The sequence below is a fragment of the Notamacropus eugenii genome, chromosome 1 (genome assembly GCF_028372415.1).
Source record: "Notamacropus eugenii isolate mMacEug1 chromosome 1, mMacEug1.pri_v2, whole genome shotgun sequence".
Classification (NCBI taxonomy): domain Eukaryota; kingdom Metazoa; phylum Chordata; class Mammalia; order Diprotodontia; family Macropodidae; genus Notamacropus; species Notamacropus eugenii.
The window spans coordinates 253832523-253857962 of record NC_092872.1 but is presented as its reverse complement, the minus strand read 5'-3'; the positions used below and the strand labels follow the sequence as shown (position 1 = coordinate 253857962).

At 36.8% G+C, this 25440-nt stretch overlaps 1 long non-coding RNA gene across 1 annotated transcript in view; it reads right to left on the bottom strand.

The window, feature by feature from the left end:
- The window catches only part of LOC140517376 (uncharacterized), a 33354-nt gene extending 22245 nt beyond the window's left edge, over window positions 1-11109 (bottom strand). The window contains exon 1 of the long non-coding RNA XR_011971566.1: window positions 10827-11109. This is a non-coding gene — a long non-coding RNA (uncharacterized lncRNA). The remainder of the gene's footprint in view (window positions 1-10826) is intronic.
- Window positions 11110-25440: the final 14331 nt, after the last annotated feature.

The window sequence follows — 25440 nt, the reverse complement described above, 5'->3', positions numbered from 1 at the left end:
ATGCAGTTCATACCAACATCTCATCAGCTTATTGGCATCATGTATTGGAGGCTCAGATCGCCTTTCTTACTTCCTATACCTGGAGTTAGACTCAGAAGAACAGTCACTTAATAGTCCCATAGCATCTAAAAATGACAAGTTCCAATAATCAGGTTTCAAATATGATTATAGTTTCACTTTGGCTAAGGTACATCTTTTGAGGCAAGTCTTATCTGACTTATATGTCTTTCTATACACATTCTAACTCCTGATTAAATGGCAATCATAAAATCTAATTTACCATTAAAAACTTGACTTTTCCATCAATGACAAATTTAACCCGAGGTTACCTTCCTCTTAGAAATTTAGACTGAAATTCTTTTCTCCAAACTAAAGATGTCATTGATTTATTCTCAGTAATTAATTCAGTCTATTGTTTTAATGCTAATTGCTTTTACCTCACTTTGTAACATGACCAATTTTTCTCCCCATCACTCCCCTCCCCCCACTTCCTAATACCTTGCATTCTGATTACTCTTTCCCTCAATGTACCCTCCCCTCCATCACACTCCACCCCTCTCCTTTCCCCCTGTCTTTTCTTGCAGGGCAAGACGAATTTCCATATCCCTATCCCTGTAGTTTTTATTTCCCGATTATATGCAATAAAAATTCTCAGCATTCGTTTCTAATACTTTGAATTCCATCTTCTCTCCCTCCCCCCCTCGCTCCCCAGCCCCACTGAGAAAGGAAGCAATTCAATACAGACTAAATATGTGTTGTTTTGCAAAAGATTTCCATAGCAATCAAGTTGTATAATACTAATTATATTGCCCTCTGACCTACCCTATCCCCCCTTTTCTCCCCTCTACAATTGACCTTCTCCCTTCTCGAAAGTGTTTGTTTCTAGTGACTCCCTTCTCCCATTTGTCCTCCCTTCTAACATTCCCCTCGCTCCACTTGTTGCCTCCTCTCCTACTTTCCTGTGGTGTATATAAATTTTCATATCAAATTTAGTGAGCATGTTATTCCCTCCTTCAACCACACGTGGGGAGAGTAGCTTTATTTCCCCCCTCCCCTTCTCCCTTATCTCCTCCCTTGAATAAAATTTTTCTTATCTCTTTTATGAGTTATAGCCTGCCCCATTCCATTACTCCCTTTCTCTTCCCAGAATTTTCCTCCTTCACCTCTTAATTGTTATTTTATTTTATTTTATTTGTGTGTGTATGTGGATATCATCTCTTCTGATATAACACACCCTGTACTCTCTATCTATCTATGTGTATGTGTGTGTGTGTGTACGTACAATCTCTCCATCTGCCCACATACTGAGAAAAGATTCAAGAGTTAAAAATATTTTCTTTCCATGTAGCAATGTAAACAGCTTTAGAGAGTCTTTTATGATTTTTCTGTTCTGTTTACCTTTTCATGCTTCTCTTGATTCTTGTCTTGGGAAGTCAAATTTTTAAATACAGATCTGTTTTTTTCCTCAACATGAAGTCTTTCAATTTGTCTATATCACTGAATGTCAATTTTTTCCCTTGAAGTATTATATTCAGATTTGCTGGGTAGGTGATTCTTTGTTTCATTCTCAGTTCTTTTAACTTCTGAAATATCCCACTCCAAGCCCTTTGATCCCTTAATGTTGAAGCTGCCAGATCCTGTGTTATCCTGATTGTATTTCCACAGTACTTAGATTGTCTCTTTCTAGCTGCTTGCAGAATTTTCTCCTTGATCTGGGAACTCTGAAATTTGGCCACAATATTCCTAGGAGTTTCTCTGTTCAGGTTTCTTTCAAGAGGTGAATGATGAATTCTTTCAATATCCATTTTTCCCTCTGATTCTATAACATTAGGGAAGTTTTCCTTATAATTCCATGGAAGATAATGTCTAGGATCTTTTTTTGATCATGGCTTTCAGGTAGTCCAGTAATTTTTAAATTATTTCTCCTGGATCTATTTTCTAGGTCAGTTGTTTTTCCAATGAGTTGTTTCACCTTATCTTCAATTTTTGCAAATTATTGGTTTTCCTTACTAACTTCTTGGTTTAGCTCATAGTCATTCATTTCCCTGGATTCAATTCTCTCTTTCAAAGAATAATTTTGTTCAGTGAGCTTTTGAACCTTCTCCTCTATTTGGCTAATTCTGCTTTTTAAAACGTCCTTCTCCTCGTTGGCTTTTTGGACCTATTTTTCCAATTGAGTTAGTCTCTTTTTAAAGCTGTTATTTTCCTCAGCATTTTTTTGGTTTTCCTTTAGTAAGCTGCTAACTTGTTTTTTAAGGTCTTCTATTGCCTGAGCCAAGTTTAAGTCCCCTTTGGAGGCAGGGCCCTTGACTTCCTCTGACAGTATGCCTTGTTCTTCCTCATCTGAAAGGATGGGGGAAGACACCTGTTCCCCTAGAAAGTAACCTTCTATTGTCTTATTTTTTTCCCCTTTCTGGGCGTTTTCCCAGCCAGTTACTTGACTTCTGAGTTTCCTCTCCACAACCACCTTGCCTCGAGTTCTGCCCAGCCAGTACTTGGGGGCTGAGATTCAAATGCTGCTCCCAAGCCTTAGAGGTTTTCGGCAGGGATGGGGCTGCTATTCAGTGTGAGTTTGAGCTCAGCTACTCAGGTAGGGGCAGGGCTGCCACACGGGGCTTAGTTCCCTCAGGGGGTTGATGAGGAGACTTTCAATAATGGATCTGGGATCCTGCCTGCTTTGGGAGCCCCTGTCAGCTGCTGCCTCTGCTGCTGTCTTCTGAGGGGGCCTGAGTTATGGGGACACCCTGCTCCCCTCTCAGTCAGCTGAAAAGACCCTCTCACTGACCTTTGGCGCTTGTGGGTTGAGGGATGCGTGCTGCCACTGGAGATGCTGTTCCTGAAGCCTGCTTAGATCTGTTCCCCTCAGTGCCGCATGGCCAAGACAGAGTTGGGCTCAGCTTTGGGTCCGGTGCACGACAGACCTTTCCTGTCAGTTTTTCTGGTCTCTCTGGAGCAGAAATCTCCTCCACTCCATTGTTCTGTGGCTTCTGCTGCTCTAGAATTTGTTGAGAGTTCTTCTTTGCAGGTGTTTTATGGGCTCTGGGGTAAGAGCTAAGCATCTGTGTATCTTTCTACTTCACCATCTTTGTTCTTCCCCTTTTGGCATGAACTTCTGAGCAGGAATAAATTTCTTTGAAATTTATCTGTGTACTTAGTCCATCACTGCTATTATTTAATTCCTGCCAATTGGTTCCTTACAGATGGAAGATACATGGTACAAGGACAAGAAAGAATAACCTGGATTCTGGAGGGAGTTCACTTTTTTAAAAAAAATATGTATTTTATTTTTTCTCAATTACATGCAAAGATAGGAGCTCTCTTTGAATAAACTTTCTGACCATTATTATTAGGGAGACACATGCTCATGAATAGTTTTTTGCTCAGTCATGGTGGAGAGCCAGAAGAATTCCATTTGAGTACTGAAGTCTTCCCAGATGCTCCCATTTGAAGATAAAATGTCGTTGGGTGCATCAAATCCCCAAATCAAGTATAGCATTCTGGAAATGATGCAATTCTACTTTATTCCATTTTTTTCTATGCTGAGGTTCAGTATGGAGGTAATAATGAAAAGAGCTACATCATTGTCAGACTTTTATACAGCATTTAAACTCATACACAGTCATAGTTAGTGCACTTTAATATAATTTGCATGCATGATTTCCTTTGACCATTGCAAGTATCCTGTGAGGGCAGCAGTGCATATGGCAAGGTGGAATTCAAATCTAAACTCTGCTAATGACTCCCTATATGACCTTAGTCAAGTCACTTGTCTTATTTAGGGCTTCTGTTTCTCATATGTGAAAAGAAGTCGTTGGATTCAATGACAGCCAAGTTTCCATTCAGCTCTAGCTATGATCCTATGACAATCTCTAACACTTTATGATTTACCAAGCATTTTACAGACATTATTTCCTTCAAGTCTCACAACATTTCTGAAGTAAGTAGTGCAAGTATTGCCCTCATTTTAACAAATGCAGACACCTGGATCTTGAGTGGTTCAGTGACTTGCCTAACTACACATAAACAGGAAGTGGCATATCAGGATTTGACACCCATCTTCCAACTCTACATAAAGCTCCTGTATTGAAAGATTTTATATATACTGGTGCAGATTTGGTACATTCCATATGACTTGCTGTTCTAGAGTTTTAAGGGAACAAAGAAGATAGTTGACTTTTCCAAGATCATACAGAAAATAAGTGAACCCAGTTCTTTCTGATTCCAGGGCCATCAGTCTATCCACTATACCACTTAAAAATAAAATATGGAATTGGAACTATAAAAAGAGAAGAAAAGAACTAGCAGCTTTGAGTGGCCTGGAAGTAAGCTTGCCTATCACAGATATTTTATCAGCTCCCCACTATAGCATTACTTGTGCAATTCTCTGACAAATAATGGGGCATGGCTTTTATTAATGTGGAAGCTAAAAGAACTCATCAGCTTCAGATAGTTTGATATACAATGTGTCCCCAAGTCCTCGATCATATCAAGGTAGATCCCTAGTTTCTAGAACTGTATTGGACTGAACTGAAAATAAATTGAATACTGAAAAAAAAATGAATTGAAGCAAATATCACTGCTGGTTAAATCAGGACCTGAGTTATTGCTTTGTTCCTAGGTTTTGTACCTTAAAAAGTTATTCTAAATTTAAACATCAAAAAGGAACATGTCCTCACTCACAAGAGAACACAGATGAGAACGCTATATGGAATTATCAATTGCCATTTTGTACCCTTGGGTTTAAAAAAATTATAATATATTCTATGTTCCCTTCAAAATTATTCTATTGTCTATACTTTCTCCTTAATTTTCTTCTATCCTCTTTCACCCACTTAATTTTAATATTTAATATTTTATTTTCCCCCAATTACATATATTTCCAAACCCTCTCCCTCCCTTTCTTCCTTCTTCTTTGAGAAAGCAAGCAATTCAATATAGGTTATACATGCACAGTTGTGTGGTACATATTTCCATATTAGTCATGTTGTAAAAGAAAACAGGCCAAAAGAAAACAAACAAAAAACCAAAACAAAATATTTTAAGTTTTTAAAAAGTATGCCTCGATCTACAATCAGAACACATCATTTCTTTCTCTGGAAGTGAATGATATTTTTTATCATAAGGCCTTTAGAATTGCCTTGGAACATCGTATTTCTGAGAATAGATAAGTCAGTCATAGCTGATCATCGCATACTGATGCACAGTAACATTATTGCTGTTACTGTGTACAGTGTTCCCCTGGTTCTGCTAATTTTCCTTTGAATCAGTTCACATAGGTCTTTCCAGGTTTTTCTAAGAGAATCTTATTTCTCTGGGTACAATGTAACACAAGACTATTCTATCACAATCATAAACTACAACTTGTTCAGCCAATGGCATCCTGTCAATTTCCAATCCTTTGCCACCACAAAAAGAGCCACTATAAATATTTTTGTACATGTATGTCCTTTTCCTTTTTGTTCTTTATCCCTGTAGTGATATTGCTGGGTCAAAAGGTATCCGCAGTTTTAGAGCCCTTTGGGTGCAGTTCCAAATTGCTCTTCAGAATGGTTGAATCAGTTCACAATTCTACTAACAGTGCATTAGTGTTTCAATTTTCCCACATCCCCTCCCATATTTGTCATTTTCACTTTCTGTCATATTAGCCAATCTGATGGGTGTGAGGTGGTACCTTAGAATTGTTTTAGTTTGCATTTCTCTAATCAGTAGTGATTTGAAGCATTTTTAGTGTGACCATAAATAGCTTTGATTGTTTTATCTGAAAATTCCCTGTAAATATCTTTTGACCATTTATCAATTAAGGAATGACTAGTATTGTTATAAATTTGATTCAGTTTTGTATATATTTGAGAAATCAGGTCTTTATCAGAGAAATCCCACCTCCCCACTATCCCATCTCTCCATTGACTGGGAGGCAGGCTTACAATCTAAGCGCAAAAAACTAGACAAACCCCAGGAAGCATTCACCTATCCCAACACAATTACCTAATTAACTGCTGATGTGGCTACTCTACAGACAAAAGTAAAAAGCAGGGGGGAGGGAAACTTGTACTGTCGATGTGGCAACAGTAAAACAAACAAAAGGGGAGATTTGAGTAACTTCCAAGTTTTGGCTACAGTCCACAGCACTATCACAAAAAAGGAAAGGTGAAGGGGGGAGGGGGGGCAACTGGCTGTCCACAGGCCCTGGATTCCTGAAACTCAGGTATCCAAGAAGAGAGACCTTATGGAAAAGAAAATACAATATACCTCACATTTTTGTTATGAAAAACCTTCACAATATCTTTATTTCACTCAATCCCTCCTCTTCTCTATCATCTGAAGACTTTTCACACCACTATTGATATGGATTATTTGTTAATTGATTTCTTTCACTTTTTATACTCTCAGACCACTTCCTCTTCTCCTTCATGCTTTAAAGGAGAAGACCAAGTTTGGATGAGAACATGGACAATCTTTAAAATTCCCGTTTCCACACCTAGATCCAATCCTCACAGTCTTTCCCCTATGAATTTTTCCCTTCATCCATCCCTTTTATATGAATATAGGAAGAGAGCAAAATTGACAAACACATTGACAAATTACAAGGGGACTGACCCCTTGTTATAAGTACAGATACAGACATTTAAAATGCAAATAGATCAATGAAATATCCATTCAGAGGTTCAATCTCATCTAAGGAGAGACATCATCTGATGCAGCTTTCTTATTTAGATGCTCCTTCAGGCCATCTTCAGCACAGCATCTCTGAATCTTCTTCCCTTTATCATCTTGTAGAAATCTAGATGTCCACTCTCCTACAAAACTGACCTTAATACCATTTTAGATGACCATTCATAAGCTTTATACACTTATAAGAAATCTACATTAGAACCCAGTATTTATATCTTACATTAGTTTACTATTCATTCCCCCCATCAGGAGGGTGAGATTTCACTAAGGAGTCAATAACGGGCTCCAGTACTTACACAAGTACAATAACCATGTATGCTAACCTCACAAGTCTCATTAGCCTGATGGTCTCCACACTATTACTAAGAATTAAAGGACCCTAACATATTGTTGCTGTTTTAAAGTCCTAAACCTAATAGTTCAATTTTAGACTTAACTTCAGATGTTCCCCTGCCAACAATCTGTAATTTAATAGATCTGGTATTAAACTTACAAAACCTTTGATTACAGGAGATTTCTTCTAAGAGTAGGGACATTGCAGGGAAACAGTATCTCCCTATCTTCATGTCAATTCCAGGCAGGAGTATATTGTCAACTAGCATCCAGCCAGGCTTAAAGTCTGTTAGGTGTCAGTGGGGAAATTGAGTCAGGAGAATCCTACTTCAGCCCAGACTGAACAGCCGTTCTCCCAACCCTCCCATAAGAGCACCTTTTGCAGTTCATACCAGCATCTCACAGGCTTACTGGCATCATGGATCGGAGGCTCAGACCTCCTTTCTTGTTATCCATACCTGGAGTTAGACTCAGATTAACAGTCAGTTAATAGTCTCATAAAATCTCAAAATAGCAAGCTTTAATAATCAGGTTTCAGATATGACTATAATTTCACATTGCCTAAAGAACATCTCTTAAAGCAAGTCTTAAGCAGCTTACACATCTTTCTATACATATTCTAGTTCCTGGTTATATAAAAATCATAAAATCAAATTTATCATTAAAACCATGTTATTGCTCTAATAGATTTACTTCTGCTTCCCAAGCTTCTGTATACCTTTATAACCCTGCTCAGTCTAAAAGAATGAGCTACATATATGACAAGTTTAAACACTAATTTCAAATTTTGCTCATGAAATGAATTCAAATCAAAACAGAAACATTTAACTATGCAAAATATTACCAGAGGTTACCTGTCTCTAAGAAACTTAGACTAAAATTCTGTTCCCTAAAGTAAAAATGCAGTCAATTTTTTTTACTACTAATTGCTTTGTCCATTACCCCCAAAAAGTTTTAGTCCCATTTGTCTAAAAGGGCCCTGGGAAACCTCACCTTGTGCCACTTGTACTGACTCTCTAGAGGCCCATAAAGACATATTAATTCAATTCTCCAGGTTACTGGCCACTACCATCAAGAACATGCTGGAAACCCCTAAACCGCCTGGGACCACCCTGGACTCCTTCCTCAGTCCTTCTGTCAAAGGAACACAATGGGGAAACTGAGCCAGAAGGATTCTATCCCAGACTGAGGACACAATTTTCCTACTGGGACTGACATCTTAAATTTTAAATTTGTCCTAAAAACCAATCACTAAATATTATTTATCACCAAAGCAAATTCCTAGTTTAGGAATTCCATATGTAGCTTACATTTCACAAAGAGATTACAACTTTAACAAAATGAAGGGCCACACCTCTTAAGTGATCATTTTAGACTCCAGATCTTAGGGGTCCTTTGGTGGGACTGGGGTCACTCCTTTTCTTCACAATAAGAAATCGTTAACATCTCTCCTCTGAGTATTTCCAGTTCATATTAGATCTTAAGAAGTCCTTCTGTAATGACTGGGCTTCCAAATGAAAGGGGGGGATGGGGCTAGGAGGCTTTCTTAAAATTTTCCCCAGAGCTACCATAAAATTCCTGGTCTCCCTTCTTATAACAAATTAGCTTACAAATGTAAATTTGATAGGTAAACTTTTCAAAAATCATATCTTCCTCTTTTTAGGAACAGTTTACAGTTTATCACAAAACCCTCATGAACCTAATTGACAAAAATTACAAGACCTAAAGCCCAAGGTCTTTTCACATTTAGCCATAGGCTTCTTTTTACATACTTTTGTATGTATATTCATAGGCAAAACCAATTTTAATTAAAACTTAACTTGAAATCATGTCAAACCTAAACCTACAAAAAACCATTTTAACACTCCTCTTCTTTTTACTCTACTCCCTTAAAGAGCTGAAGAGCCCTCTTCCATCTCTTCCCCCTCGCAGCCCTCTCAGTCTCACTCCAACCTTTAAATCATATTGGGGGGAGGGGGGTAACTTTCCCTTTGTCCACATAGTCTAAGTACATGGACAGAGTTAATGCTTTTAAAAGAAATCACTAAAATTCTAAAGTACATTTGCAATTTTTACACACATAGTCTTTTGGTATCAGATATATTTACTTAATTTAAACATAAAGTACAAATTTTGGCTTTTAGATCTCATTAAATCAAAACTCAACTTTTCACTCCAGTGCCTGTCTTTTACTTTGTTAATTTCCATTACTGATCTTCCTTCAAGTAAAATAGAGAATGGCTTACCGCTCCCATATCTGAGTTGGAAAGTCTTTCCCAGATTAAAAAAAGTTAAAGAGCCTCCTTGCCCAGGCAAAAGGACCTAAATAATCTAATACTGACAAAGCATGAGACTTGGGAGCTTAATAATTAATACTAATAATTTCAAATCACAGCAAACAATTTTTAAATCCAATAACTTTCCATAACTTTGTCTGTTGGTCTCTTAATCAAGCAAAGAATTGGTAAGAAAATGTAATTTAAGCATGGATTCTGTATCCAGTCATTCACATCTAGCCCTGAATATTTGCTCATGTTCTCTTTTAATCTTTCTAAAAACTCAGATGGAGTTTCATCCGTCTTCTGCACCATCACAAAAGCTATTTTAATGTTCTGCGGTTTAGAGACAACATTCCTAATGCCAGTTATAATTAACTTTCTCAAGCCCTGCATATGAATTCTACAGGCTTCATTATTATGGTCCCACCGGGGGTCCTGAGTAGGGTATTTTTGGTTAGCTGGCACCACCCCAGCCATGGGTAGGTACCGAGGTTCCCATTCTCCCATAGCAGCTCTTCTTATCACCCCCCTTTCTTCTTGAGAGAATAGAATATTTAGAGTATTCATTAATTCACTCCAAGTATATATATTAGGCCCCAAGAATTGATCTAATTGCTCTGATAAGCCCTGTGAGTCTACCATTAGGGTTTTCATTTGTTTCTTAAAATTTCTCCCCTCAGCCGCACTAAGACGTGAATTAACATAGATCAAGCCTCCTTGAGCTGACTCGACTTCTCTTAAAGGAAATAACTCAGTATTTTTGGTTTCACTCTCAAGAGCAAATTTTCCTGATCTTTTAAAAGTGGTCTCAATTCTCTAAACAGAGCACCATGTAGCTCACTAGAACTATGTAAGTCCTCTTCCCCTTTTTCTTTCGATTGGGGGGCGGGGGGAGTGGAGCCACCAAGCCCGCTGCAAACTGAGGTACATGGGGAGGAGGGAGTGAGGAGCGAATCCCAAGGATGTGGCTTGCATTCTTTCTCCTCTTCCTCTCCCTTTTTCCCTTTCAATACCATCTGCTGGGCTTCTGGTATCCAAAGGGCAGCATAAGTGCCGTCCTCTGAATTCAAGGGATTTTTAGCATTGACATATTCAATTTTTGGCATACCCAATCTTCTGAAGACCCATATTTGAGCCACATTACTAAATCTGCGCCACCCCAGATAAAACAACAATATCTTATCATTTTTCTTTTATCTTTTACCTTATATTTTGGAAATTCGTTCCAATTTTGAAGTGTATTCCCCAAGGGGTATTTACCGGTATGTCAATATCATTCCATTTTTGCTCTGAAGTAATGGGTTTAGACTGCTCTTTTCCCGTTATGAATTTTTGAAGTCCCTCACGGGAAACTTCCAGGTCAAAAGACCTAGCCGAATTTGTCCAGGAGAGATCGCCCTACTCCCAACAGTCCCCATGAAGCTGGCTCAACTGGGGTCCATGCACTGAGGTTTAAAGTCCCGTAAATTTTTGGAAGTTGTGTCCAAAGCTTCCCGAGTCAGAGACTCAGCCAGATTAAACCTCCAGACCCTGAGTACTTACCTCGGGGTTGTATGCGTACAACTTTCAGCGACTGTCTCATCCACCCGCCGGCCAGAATTTGCTTTCACTTATTTGGAGCTATTATCTTTTATATTCAATTTCTATTCCTCCGAGTTCCTCTTTTTCTCTAGGATTTTTGCCCCCTCAGGGCAGCAATCCTCCTCTTTAAGCTCAGAGAGTATCAGAGAAAATTCCCTGACAAGAGCCTGCCCCCGATCGAAATGGGTAGGAGTTGCCACTAGAGGGCGTTCCCGGTCAATACACCAAAACTGTATGAGATAAAAGACGCTTACTCAAAATTTTAAGTAAATGAAGAGGCTTCTCGATAAGAACAGAAAATGATTTATTATAATTCTCGCGAGAAAGGGGCATCTCTCCACCAGGACGGAGCTAATCTGATGGAAGGAGGCGTTTACTGTCCATTTCTACTTGAAATTTATTTAGCTTTTCCTTTAAGGATGTATATGCCATTTAGTGGATTGTGTTACTGATATTATTTCCCTGTCTATATTGTCTTTCAGCAAAAAGTAGTGTCCCTGTTAATTTTAATTGATTCAGTTTTTGCTCTTGCATTTTCTAAGATCATGGGTGCTGTTTCTAATTTTTATTTTAGCTGAGGCATAGTAGATTTTGCTTCAGTGTCTTTTTTGTTTGTTTGTTTCAGGTGGATTTCTTTTAAACAACATATTTCTGCATTATGCTATCTAATCTGTTTTACTATCCTCCTCAGTTTTATGTATGTGATCACTTATATTTATGAATATTAATTGTGTGTAAGTACCTCCATCCCCTTCTCTTACACTTTTCCCTTTATGTCCCCCTCACCCTCTATTCACAAATAAGAACAAGGTGGTGAAAATGGAATATTCTCATCATTAGTACTTCATGAGGTAAATTTATTTCCGCCTAGTCTGCCATTTTTTCTTCTCCCTTCCCAAACCCCCATCACAGGTTTTTACTTTCCTCTTTTTCCCTTAAAAGTCTCTCTTCACAATCCCCACCTTCAGTTCAGAGTTTGTTTTACTTATCAATGATCCTTCACTGAAATCCTCCTTCTTATTCAATACAAGTGATATGATCCTGAGTAAGTCCCTTAGCCTTTCTGGTTCAGTTCCTCAACTTTAAAACGGAGATAATAATAGCGCCTACTTTCTAGAGTTGCGCATATCAAATGAGATAAAATTTGTAAAGTATTAAGCACAGTATGTGGAACATACTAGGTGCTAACCAAATGCTTGTTTCCTTCCTTCATCCGTTATTTCTTGTTTCTATAGTGATTTCAGCCTTCTTTTTTTCTCAAATATATTCCCTTTTCTTTCCTTTTCCTTTCTTAAAATCATCAAAACATAGTAAAACAATCCGTAGTCACCCTCCATCTTATGCAACTCCCTATGCAACACCCAAGTACTTTAGGTGATAGAGAGGACACATTTACCATCTTCTCTTTTTAACATGTAAACATTCTATCCTTGAATAGTCCCATCCAATTGTTCACTCATGTTTGCCTCTGAGAGCAACAGACAACTCAAAAACTAAACCCTATAATGCATGAAAGAAGAAAAGGAAAATGTCTCCAATTTCTGCATACATAAAACAAAGCACCAATTAAATTAATCCACAGAGATCATCTCAAAAAGAGAAAAAGTCCTATAAACTGTAAGCTTCAAGAAACATGAGGGCTAAATTTTACAATTGCAATGAAAAGCCAACACATTATGAAGGTAACTAGAATTTCAACTATAAAGGAAAGAAAGTTGAAATAACATAAAACAATACTTCTCCCACCAGAAACTATAGAAGGGCATAGAATAATATATGCTGAAAAGCAACAGAGCTCAATATGCCACTCAAAAAATGACATACTCTGTTCATTTGAAAATAATCAGTATGAAAACAGTGGACATTCAAACAAAGAGACCAACCTCAGCTACTCTGACAAATAATTAAAACCCCAGATGCATAAAATTTATTCCACTGGCAAATACCATGGACAAGAAGGATAAATTAAATAAAGCTACCAAGAAAAGCACAAGTAATGAAGTAGATTGCCCCATCTCAAGAAACTACTAAGAGAGAAGAAAAACCAGAAAGAGAAAGAAACCAAATGGATTTTCAAAAAGGAAATAGCTGAAGGATAATTCAGAGGTTTCTTCCCAAAGTACATGAAGGGATAAGGGTGGAAGTAGAATTTAAAGTAATAGGTGTCATGGTGGAAGAAGAGACATAAAATATTATGAACTTGATGGGGTACAAGCCCAAGCTGAGACTTTTGTCCCTTGGACCAGGACAGTTTTGGTCTCATTTGTTTTAAGGGCCCAGGAAAGCCTGTTCATGGGGGCTCCTTGGATTACCTTTATTTGATTTAGGATTCTCTTCATATTCTTACCTTTGATCCTATTTCTGGTCACTACTTAGCAGTCTCTTGAGGTCCAAGTCACCTAGCCAGGATTGTGGATTGTCTGGACTACTGACCGTTCCCATTAGGATCCTTCCTGGGTTTGACTTAACTTCATTTAATTGATTCAATTTTTGCTCTTGCATTTTCTCCCCTATAAATCATTCCTGGGACCTGACACTGCTTGGCGATACCTGGACTCTTCCCTCAGTCTTTTTCTGTATTTAAGTTTCATCTCAATTCCATGAAGACGCTCAGATTCAATATAGCTCTAATTCTGTCTAGCTGATATTCTATCTGGCCTACTTGTTAATACAAGAGTTAAAAATGCTTAGACTCCTTAAGAGTCAACCCAGTATGGTGAATTTTTAATAAACTGTGTTTTTCTTTGACTTTGAAAAGGCTTGTGTTGAATTCATTTGAGCAGGACCCAGTGTGTCAGTATTTTGGGGTCCCCAACACCGTCAATCTCAACAGAGTAATTCATATGCACCTTTTCCCTATAAATGAATAAATGCTTACTTGGTGGGACTAAACAGCAGAATAGGTGCGTGCATAAAAAGGCAAAGAGAAGGTAAAAGATAGAGGGAAGATGTGATACACCGTAATCAAGTCAAATAATGAGGGAAAATAATTCCTGTAGTCTTTCAGGAAAAAGAGAGACTATGGGAAAATGAGCAATATATGAAGGGGAGGATTGAAACAGGCTAAATGAAGACATCCAGTGATTGGAGGGATCTCACTAAAGAACATTTCAGATGTGGGGAGAGATATAAAATATTACAGTTATTTGATGGACTATACAATGGATATAATCTGCAAAAGATTTAAGAGAGAAGTGGTATTCCACAGAGAGCATCTTTTCAAAGGAATCAGAGATCCTGGGGGAAACCAGAATCCAGAAAGTTTGGAGGGCATGGACCTAGAGAGGAGATATATGGTAAAGAGGAAAGAAAATTATGAGGGAGGTTACGTGATAGAACCCAGAATTAGATTGTGAATTTCATGAGAACAGGAACTGTCTTTAGAATTTCATTCCCAAGCATTCCATTATCTGGCACATAGTAAGTACTTTATAAATTATTACTGACTGACATGCTCAAGGATAGGAAAATTCCTATGATGGGACAATATTTATTCCTCTCTATGTCCTGTAGAAATAGATATATCTAAGAATGAATCAACAAAAAAATGACGAAAATCCTCCAAAGCATTAAAACATAGAAATTGTTTGGAAGAGGGAAGTTGAAATTGGTCCATTAGATGCTTCAATTCCATGAATAATATAGAAATTAAACAAGGAATGAATATTAATCAAGACTATCAGTCAAGGAATAAGCATTTTAAATAGAAATGAAAAAAAGGAGAAATTAAAAAATAACAAAAGAAGTTGAAAGGCAGAAGAGGAAGGGGGATTTTTATTTCTTTTTTCTCCCTGAGGGAAACAAAGAGAAGATTTAGATTACTAGATAAAAGGGAAAGGTACAAAGAAATAAGTTAAGCAAAACTCTAAAGCTAGGAAAAGGGGTGGCAAATGAGAGGGAAGGGATTTGAGGGTGAGGAAAGAGCCTGTGGGGCTAGAGTTATCTTAAAGGATATCAAGCAAAAATATCTGAAGAGACAACATACTGTCTATATAACAAGAATAAAAAATGAATTCAGAAAAAACAAAATTAGAGAGAAATAGAGGAAATACAAAACCACCTCTCAAAATTTTAAGTGTGAGTAGATCAAATAATTTGATAAAATTAAAGTGGCAAATTGACTAAGAAAAAACTCCTACAATCTATTCCTTTCAAGAAACAAACCTAAAAAGTAAAGAAGTGAAGAAAATAAAAATGAAGGATTTGGAGAAAATATCCTACATATCAAGTTGATTCAAAATGTCAAAAACTGCAATCATTTTATCTCATAAGTTAAAAAAATTCAAAATGTACACACATGCTTATAACTTCAGCAACTAAGAGGGATAAATCAATGCTTATAGAGCCAACTTGGTGATATTAAGAAGCAAAAAAAAAAGCAGTTATCAAAAAATTTTTAAAAATCCAAAAGAAGCAGTGATAATCAACTGAAAAAAAAGAGTAAGAAAATTTGCTGAAGAAAGACTTGCTAAGGAAAAGGTAAATGGAGAAATGAAGAAAATAAAAGCAGAATTAAAAGAAGTCAAAGATGTTCTTACAGGAAGAGACAGGCTAACTTAAAATGATAGAAGAAATAGTTCAAACAGGAGCTCTGGAACTGAAAGCCTTCCAAGAGAAGGAACAATCAAAATCCAAGCTAGAAGAAATCTATGAAGAAAAAGACAAAAAAGTTTTCCAAGAGACAAACATGCTGAGGAAGCAGGTGGTGCGTTGTGCAGAAGAAAATGAAAAATTAGGTCTCAAAAATTCAAACCAGATGATTGAGTACCTGATGAAACTGAAAAAAGACAGTGCTGGATTCAGTGAAGAAGTTAAAAAATTATGTAAAGTAGAAAATATGCCATTTGTTGAGATTTTGGACAAGGACCCTAGAAGTCATCATGGTTCAGGGATCTGTTTCCTTTGTCATAAAAAGGAAGTCTTTTTTGTCTCTCTTTGTTACAACATATTCAGGAGATGTGCAGGGAAGCTAGGTGGTGCAGTGGATAGAGCACCAGTGCAGGAGTCAGGAGGACCTGAGTTCAAATCTCACCTCAGACACATGACACTCACTAGCTGTGTGAACTTGGGCAAGTCACTTAACCCCAGTTGCCTCATCCAGGGTCATCGCCAGTCATCCTGATGAATATTTGGTCACTGGATTCAGAAGGATCTGGAGGAAGTGAGGCTGGTGACGTGCCCAGCCCTCCCTCACTCAAAACAAAGTCAAGTGCAAGTCATGTCATTATTTCTCTCATGGCATGGTCTTCTTCAGCAAAGAAGGATGAACACACAATTCAGGAGATGTACTCACTGTAGTGCTAGCTCTAAGTATAATGGGCCATTTTTGTCTCTTTTTCATGAACAGCCTAATGATGCCGTTCCAATTCCTACATCTCAAGGTTCTTGAAAAATACCTTTGCAGCTGCTAATGCTGATGATGGTCTGGTTTTTTGTTTGTTTGTTTGGTTTTTCCAGTTTGAAAATAAAATCCAGGCTGCAACTGTTTTACATGGGAACTCTGGTGCTACCAATGTTTTTCATTTTAACTTGAGGCTTCTGGTGTATGTTGTAGGAGTCACTCTCAGTGTGTGTCAGGGTTATGAACTTTATCTCTTCCCATTATTCTTCTCCACTCTTTTCTATAGTATTTGTCTAATGAATGTTCAAAAGCAGCTTTTCTAATTACTCATTTTAACATCATATTCTCTTTAGAGACTTCTGGTGTTATTGAAAACATTTGCCATGATTATAAAATCTGACCACATTTTAAATACAATACCATTTGTTGAGCAGAAAATAGATGTTGTAGCACTATGTACTAGCAAAGCATGTGTGGTAGAAATAATACATAAGATACTGGAAATGTTTAAAAATGTAAATAAAGATACGACTATATACTGTTTGGTTTCTTCATTGGAAAACTACCTGTTCGTAACCTTTGATCCTTTATCAATCAAGGAATGTATCATATTCTTATAGGTTGGCTGAAATTCTTTATATATTTGAGATATGAGATCTCTGAGAAACTGTCTCTATATATGAAAAATGCTCTAAATCATTATTAACTAGAGAAGTGCAAATTAAAACAACCTTGAGATATCATTCTAAACGTATCAGGTAGGCTAAAATGATTGAAAGGGAAAGTAGCAAATGTTGGAAGGAATTTGGAAAAATTGAGACACTAATTTATTGTTGGTGGAATTGTGAACTGATTCAAACATTTTGCCGAGCAATTTAGAGTTTTTATTTATTTAGTTTTAATTTTCAGCATTCACTTCCACAAGATTTCAAGTTCCAAATTCTCTCCCCATCTCTTCCCTTCCCCACCCCAAAACAGTGTGCATTCTGATTATCCCCATCCCAATTTTCCTTTCTTTCTATCATCCCTTCCCTTCTCTTATCCCCTATCCCTCTATTTTCTTGTAGGGCAAGATAGATTTCTATACCCCATTGCTTGTATGTCTTATTTCCAAGTTGCATGTAAAAACAATTTTCAATATTCAATTTTCAAACTTTTAATTCCACTACTATCCCTTCCTCCCTCCCCACCCACTCCCATTGAGAAGGCAAGCAATTAGAAACAGGTAATACATGTGTAGTTATACAAAACACTTCTATAATAGTCCTGTTGTGAAATATAAACTATATTTCCCTCCATCCTATCCTGCTCCCCATTTGCTCTATTCTATTGACCCTGTCCCTCCTCTAAAGTGTCACTTCTAATTACCCTTCTCCCCCTTTGCCCTCCCTTCTATCAATCTCGTTTTCCCCTTCCCCCCTACTCCTGTAGGGTAAGATAAATATGCATGCCCAATTGAGTGCGCATGTTATTCCCTCCTTAAGCCAAATCCAATGAGAGTAAGGTTCAGTCTTTGCCTCTCACCTTCCCACTCTTCCCCTCCATTTTAAAAGCTTTCTCTTGCCTTTTTTATGTGAGAGATAATTTATCCCATTCTATTTCTTCCTTTCTGCTTCTCCCAATAAATTCTCTCACCCTTTACTTTTATATTTTTAGATATCATCCCATCATATTAAACTCTTACCTGTGCCCTCTGTCTATTTGTATATAGTCTCTCCAACTATCTCAATACTGAGAAAACTCTCAAGGGTTACAATAATATCCTTTCATGTAGGAATGCAAATAGTTCAACTTTAGTAAGTTTCTTATGATTTCTTTTTTTCTGTTTACCTTTTCAAACTCCTCTTGTTTCTTATATTTTAAAGTCAAATTTTCTATTCAGCTCTGGTCTTTTCATCAAGGGTGCTTGAAAGGCCTCTATTTCATTGAATGACCACTTTTCCCCAGAAGTATTATACTCAGTTTTGTTGGGCAGATAATTTTTGGTTTTAATCCTAGCTTCTTTGATCTCCGGAATATCATATTCCAAGCCCTTCCATTGCTTAAGGTAGAAGCTGCTAGATCTCGTGTTATGCTGATTGCGTTTCCATGATACTCAAAATGCTTCTTTCTGGTTGCCTGCAATATTTTCTCCTTGACCTGGAAACTCTAGAATTTAGCTACAATATTTCTAGGAGTTTTTATTTGGGGATCTCTGAATCTACTACATCAGGGCAATTTTCCTTGTTAATTTCTTTTTCTCTTTTTTATTATTATTAATTAATTTGTTTTTAGTTTTCTACAGTCACTTCCATAAGTCTTAGATTTTCTCCCCCTCCTTCCCCACTCCATCCCTGAGACCAGGTGCAATCTTATGTGGGTTCTACACATATATTCTTCTTAAAGATATTTTAACATTAATCATGTTGCACAGAAGAATTAAAATGAATGGGAGAAAACATGACAAAAAACAAAACAAAAGAAAACATAACACAAGAGAAAATATTGTAGTTCATTCTGTAATCCAATTCCATAATTCTTTCTCTGGATGTGGATGACATTTTGCCTTAAGAGTCCATTGGGAATGTTTTAGGTGCTTGCATTGCTGTGAAGGGCTAAGTCTATCAGAAAAATTCCTTGCACACTGTGGTTGTTACTGTGCAAAGTGTTCTCCTGGTTCTGCTCCTTTCACTCAGCACCAGTTCATATAAATCCTTCCAGGTCTCTCTGATGTCTTCCTGTTCATCATTTCCTATGGCACAGTTACATTCATATACCACAGTGTGTTCAGCCATTCCCCAATTGATGGACATCCCCTTAATTTCCAGTTCTTGGCTATCACAAAGAGAGATGCTATAAGTATTTTTGTACATGTGGGACCCTTTCCCAATTTTTATGATCTCTTTGGAGTACAGTCCTAGAAGCAATATTGCTGGATCAAAGGGTATGCACATTTTGTATCCCTTTGGGCATAGTCCCAAATTGCTGTCCAGAATGATTGGATCTGCTCACAGTTCCACCAACAGAGAATTAGTGTCCCAACTCTCCCATATCTTCTCCAACATTTATCATCTTACTGTTTGGTCATATTAACCAATCTAATAGGTGTGATGTGGTACCTCAGATTTGTTTTGATTTGCATCTCTCTGAGAATTTTTTCATATGACTATAAATAGATTTAATTTCTTCCTCTGAAAACTGCTTATTCATGTCCTTTGATCATTCATCAATTGGGAAATGACTTGTATTCCTATACATTTGAATGAGTTCTCTATATATTTAAGAAATGAGGCCTTTATAACAGAAACTTTTTGCAAAAATTCTTTTCCAGTTTTCTGCATTCCCCCTAATCTTGGTTGCATTGGGTTTGTGCAAAAATTTTCAAATTAATGTAATCAAAATTACATATTTTGTACTTTATAATGTTCTCTATCTCTTGTATGTCATAAATTTTTCCATTCTCCATAGATCTGACAAATACACTATTCCTTGCTCCCCTTATTTGTTCATAGTATCAGTCTTTATACCTACAGAACTTAATTCTTGTGTATGGTGTCAGGCATTGGTCAATGCTCAGTTTCCCTCATACTGTTATCCAGTTTTCCCAGCAGTTTTTATCAGTGAGTTCTTATCCCAGAAGCTGGGATCCTTGGGTTTATCAAATGGTAGATTGCTATATTCATTGACTACTCTGCCTTGAGTATCTAATCTATTATACTGGTCTGCTCCTTTATTTCTTAGCCAGTACCAAGTGGTTTTGATGACTGCTGCTTTATAATGCAATTTGAGATCTGGTAGAGCTAGGCTACCTAGCTCAGCATGGTTTTTCATTAATTCCCTTCATATTCGGGACCTTTTGTTCTTGCAGATGAATTTTTATATGTTTTTTCTAGCTGTAGAAAATAATTATTTGGTAGTTAGATTGGAATTAAACTAATTTAGGGAGATTTGCCATTTTTATTGTATTATTTCAGCCTACTCAAAAGGAACTGATGTTTTTCCAATTACTTGGATCTGACTTTATTTGTGTGAAAGGTGTTTTGTAATTGGGTTCATATAGCCCCTGGGTTTGTTTTGGCAGGTAGGCTCCCAGATATTTTATAGTGTCTGCCATAGATTTAAATGGAATTTCTTTTTCTATCTCTTGCTGTTGGGCTTTGTTAGTAATACATAGAAATGCAGGTGGTTTATCTGGATTTATTTTGTAACTTATAACTTTGCCAAAGTTGTTTATTATTTGAAACAGCTTTTTACTTGAATCTCAGGGTTCTCTAAATATATCATGAAATCATCTGCAAAGAGTGATAACTTTGTTTCTTCTTTTCCTATTTTAATTCCTTCTATTTCTCTTTCTTCTCTTACTTCTAAAGCTAACATTTGTAGTACCATGTTGAATAACACTTATAATAATGAGTATCTTTGTTTCATCCCTAATCTTATTGGAAATACATCTAGCATATCCCTATTACAATGCTTGCTGATGGTTTTAGGTAGATACTACTTATTACTTTGTTGAAGGCTCCATTTAATCCTATGCTCTCCAGTGTTTTCAACAGGAATGAGTGTTGTATTTTCTCAAAAGATTTTTCTGCATCTATTGAGATAATCATATGTTTCTGCTAGTTTTGTTGTTAATATAATCAATAATTCTGATCGATTTCCTAGTAGTGAACCAGCCCTGCATTGGTTGTATAAATGCTCCCTGAACATAATGTATTATTCTCATGATAAGTTGCTTTATTGTTTTTAATATTATCTTATTTAAAATTTTTGCACCTATATTCATTAGAGAAATTGGTGTATAATTTTCTTTCTCTGTTTTGGTTCTTCCTGGTTTAGGTATCAGAGCAATATTTGTATCATAAAAGAGAAATTGGTAGGAATCCTTCTTCAACAATTTTCACAAATAGTCTGTATAGTATTGGAATTAACTGTTCTTTAAATGTTTGATGGAATTCACTTGTAAATCATCAGTTCCTGGAGATTTATTCCTTGGGAGTTCATTGATGGCTTGTTCAATTTCTACTTCTGAGATGAAGTTATTTAAGTATTCAACTTCCTCTTCTATTAATTTGGGTGATTTATATTTTTTAAATATACATCCATATCACTTAAATTGTCAAATTGTTGGGCATCCAGTTGGGCAAAGTAATTTCTGATCATTGTTTTAATTTCCTCCTAGTTGGAGATGAGTTATCCATTTTCATTTTTAATATTGATAATTTGGTTTTCTTCTTTTCTTAATCAAATTCATGAAAAGTTTATCAATTTTCTTGCATTTTTATAAAATCCACTCTTATTTTTATTAATTAGGTCAATAGTTTTCTTAATTTCAAGTTTATTAATCTCTTCTTTGGTATTCAGTATTTGTAATTTGGTATTTACTTGGGGATATTCAATTTGTCCTTTTTCTACCTTTTTAAGCAGCATGTCCAATTTATTGATCTCCTCTTTCTCTATTTTATTCATGTAGGTGTTCAGTGATATGAAGCTTCTCCTAAGAAATGCTTTTGCAGCAACCCATAAATTTTGGAATGTTGTCCATTATTGTCATCCTCTTGAATGAAGTTGTTGATTGTTTCTTTGATTTGTTGTTTAACCCATTCATTCTTTGAGATTAGATTATTTAGTTTCTAATTAACTTTTGAGCTATCTTTCCTTGGCCTTTTATTACATTTAATTTTTATTGCATTAAGATCTGAGAAGTATGCATTGACTTACTCTGCCTTTCTACACTGGATTATGAGGTTTTTGTGCACTGGTACATGGACAATTTTTGTACATGTGCTAAGTACCACTGAGAAAAAGTATGTTCCTTTGTCCTCCATTCAATTTTCTGTAGACATCTATCCTATCTACCTTATCCAGAGTTCTATTCACCTCCTTAATTTCTTTCTTGATTTTTTTGAAGTTAGATTTACCAAGTTCAGAGAAGGGGAGGTTAAGGTCCCTCACTATTGTACTTTTGCTGTCTATTTCTTCCTGTAATTCCCTTAAGTTCTCCTCTAAGAATTTGGATTCTATACCACTTGGTGCATAGATGTTTAGTAATGATATTGCTTCATTGTCTATGCTTCCTTTTGGCAGGATATAGTTTGCTTTGTTATCTCTTTTGATTGGATCTATCTCTGGCTTTTGCTTTGTCTGAGATTAGGGTTGCTAGCCCTGCTTTTTTTTGCGTCAGTTCAAGTATAATATATTCTGCTCCAACCTTTTACCTTTATCCTATGTGTACCCTCTCATTTCAAATGCATTTCTTGTAAACAACATATTGTTGAATTGTGGTTTTTAATCCATTAGTGTTGGCCCTGGGATCAGGAAGATTTGTTTTCACTTACTGCTGTGTAGCCTTGGACTGATCATTATCATCTTAGTGTACCTAGAAACTTCTCCAGCAGAATGTTTCAGAAATAGTGCCAATGTGCATTAGAAGAGGACATCTATCAACAGGAATTTGGGCCCTAATGAAATCACACACCTAAATTTTAAGAACGACATAGCACATACTTCGAATGATCATAGCAGGATTTTGTGGGAGGAGAAGCTTCATATGGAGTTAAAAGGTATGCCTTCAAATCCTGCTCTGCCAGTCCCTGCTTAAATATATTTGTGTAAGTCACTGAATCACGCAGGGCCCAGGATTTTGCATTTGAAAAATGAGCTGAGCAATGCTTGCCCCACTCACCTCACAGAATTCTCATGAGAATTAAAGGAAACAATGTTTGTAAAGAGCTTGGGAAATCATAAAATGCTGAAGAGAGTCATGGGATCATACATTTAGAGCTGAATGGGAACTTGGAAGTCACTGAGGCCAATGTCTTCATTTGACACATGATAAACTGAAGCCCTAGTTAGGGCAAGTGACTTGACCAGGGTCACATAGGGAGTCATCAGCACAGCTGGCATTTGAAACCAGATCTTCTGACTACAAGTCTAGGTTCCTTCCCTCGATACCAAGCTACCCTATGAGGTGCACTTCTGGCCTCACAGGAATCTTGTGATTATCCAAAGAGATGATACATCCCAACTGCATTTTATAATAAAAAGTGCTGCAATTATGGCTGTAAATGACTTTAAAATCTATATAAAGTTTTGATAATGATGTAGATATTCCCTTTGTTACCTCCTAACTGAACCTCAGCAGAGAAACTGGAATTCCATCTTGTCCAGAATGCTCTGCAAGGTTAAGGGATTTGATACATCTAGATGGGAGCATCTGGAAGACCTCACCACACAAATGGAATCCTTCTGGCTCTCCATCATGACAGTGCTAAAAACTGTTCATGAACATGTGTCTCCCTGATAGCAATGATCAGAAAGTTAATGCCAAGTGAGGTCCTTCCATAATCCACATCACTCTTTCTTGTCCTTGCACCATATATCTTCCATCTCTGTGGAACCAATTAGAAGGAATTAATTCATAGCAGTGTTGGATAAGGCACGCAGATATGTTTTAAACAAGCTTAAAGTGATCAGAAATTCATGCCAAGTTCAAAAGAGTCCATGAGTGGTCACCAGGGTCCATGTCTCCTATAAACAAAGAAATAAACTCATCTCAGTTTGGCTGAGTCCATAGTTCAGGCAGGAACCCAACTCTATCTGCCACTCATTGGGTGTATAACCTTATGTAAATCCCTTCTGATCACTAACAATTCCTTATCTTTAAACTGGGTGGGGAGGATTTGATATGGCATGTGGGGAGAAATCACAAGATCACAAGGGTTCACTTTTGAAGACTAGGTGTTCTAGCCCAATGCTCTCAGTAATCAGGGAAGAAAAGTGAGGTCTAGGGACCAAGATCACAATAGTAACAGGGGATAGAGTAAGTATGGCATTTCTGCTATTATTCTTAAGTCATTTAACCACCATTTGGCTCACTTTCTTAACATGTTAAATTTGGATAGGAATAGTACCTACTTATATTGTTGTGAGGATTAAATGAGATAATTATAAAACTTTTACCACAGTGCCAGGGACATAGAAAGTGTCATATAAATATTGTTATTATCATTACATAAATTAAGATTTCTGTGATTTTATCAATGGAGGAACTCCCTCTGATAATTTATATGATAAAGCAATCATACATTTGCAGGGTAGACAATTTTTGTGTGAGTACACCTAAAGACCCTCCACAGAGGCAGGGTACAGAAGCTGGCTGGCAAATAGGCAGGTTTCCAGAATAAAAATTACACTTGTCTCACTTCTAAATTTAATCTGAACTATCAACATTTTCTTCATTATTAAGTCTAGAAATAAAACAATAAATCAAGTCCTGATTTGTGGTATTTATCAAATGACCAAAGTATAAATGGTCTCTAATAACCAGCTCTCTGGAGATAGACTAAGTATGCCCTTGGGCAAGAATCTTAATTCTTTATCTTCTTATTTTCTTTTTGAAACTCTCAGCATCCACCTTTGTTCCAAAAGAGCAAGAGGTGTTGGTGGAATAACACCTCTAGATAAATTTTACCAGGCAATGAAATTTTTGTGAATGAAAAAGAGGAAGGTAAGTGAATGGTGACTAGTTGAGACCCTATGCAGAACCCTTCCTGAAGTACTCTCTGTGTGCTGACCACTGAAAGCATATTATGCCACCTTTGCAACTTTAAAGATTTGCAAGAAAGTGCATCATGGGCCAAAGTATACATTCTAATGAGATTCTCAGTCTTGAACCTGACATAAAACAGAGGTCAGCATAAACAGAGACATGGGTTCCACCCCAATACAAGTTGGAATACCAACAAGAATAAAAAGACCTTTGATTACAGTCTCAGTCTGAGATCCATGGTTGTTCTCTAAGCTAGAATGTAACAGGCAATCCATGGAGGTCTGTGAGATAGATGTGTTCAGGCTCTGCTTAAGGTGGCATTAGCAGATGAGGTAATATACCAAGGATGATTGGATGGTGAGTATTTTCAATGACTAACACCTGAAAAGGCATCAATCTGAAAGATCAGGGTCTGAAAGACTAAAGCTCTGAAGACATTTAAGGATGTAAAAATTAGGGGAACATAAAAGGTCTGAGCAAGAAGAATGATAAAGGGAAAGATGGGGAGGATCCGTAGTAGGGATGGGCCACTACTCAAAAAGTACAGAAAGAAAGCAGAGCATGTCAATATTTATTTTTCTGTCATCTTATTTTTCAAGAGGAATGTTCTTCAAGGTAGAGAAAGAATAAGCATGATTAAGAAGTCAATTAAGCCCACTGTAGCTTAGGAGATAAGAAGACATGACATAAGCTCTTTAATGGGA